This window comes from Chrysochloris asiatica, unplaced genomic scaffold, assembly GCF_000296735.1.
Source record: "Chrysochloris asiatica unplaced genomic scaffold, ChrAsi1.0 scaffold00006, whole genome shotgun sequence".
Classification (NCBI taxonomy): Eukaryota; Metazoa; Chordata; class Mammalia; order Afrosoricida; family Chrysochloridae; genus Chrysochloris; species Chrysochloris asiatica.
This window is the reverse complement of record NW_006408524.1, coordinates 2,538,557-2,539,092: the sequence shown is the minus strand read 5'-3', so window position 1 is coordinate 2,539,092 and position 536 is coordinate 2,538,557.

The following is a 536-nucleotide window of genomic DNA, read 5'->3' as shown; positions in this document are numbered from 1 at the left end:
GGTCCAGTGCATTATCCTGCAGCACCACGCCATAACTCCACATCAAGGAAATAGGCTGATAAATACAGAAAACATCATTGCGCTTTTGGACCTGACCTGACCCTGGCTGACCTTTTTTGGATTTTAGCCCTTAGCTACTGGATTCTTCCTTTTGCATCCTGGGTCCACATTCTGGGCATTTTGTAACTTTCTATTTTTGTTTCTGAAATAATCATGTTTCCAAAAAAAATACATAAAAACAAAGGGAAGAATATTCAATCACTCAACAGATCTAAATACTGTTGATACTTTGGTATATACTTAGCTTTTTTCTATGCATCTTTATACTTCGTTTTTTTAAATCAAAAGTGAAGTTATTCTCTGCTCACTGTAACCGCTTTGCATTATAACTTGTTATGCTCCATGTCAGCAAATAACTTTACCAGTCTCTTGAAAAAGGAAAAGAAAAAGAAAATTATAGACCAGTCCTGGTATGGTGCTGTGGGTTAGTGACAGACTTAGTGACAGGCTTAGTGAAATTAATCATTTACAAAAGG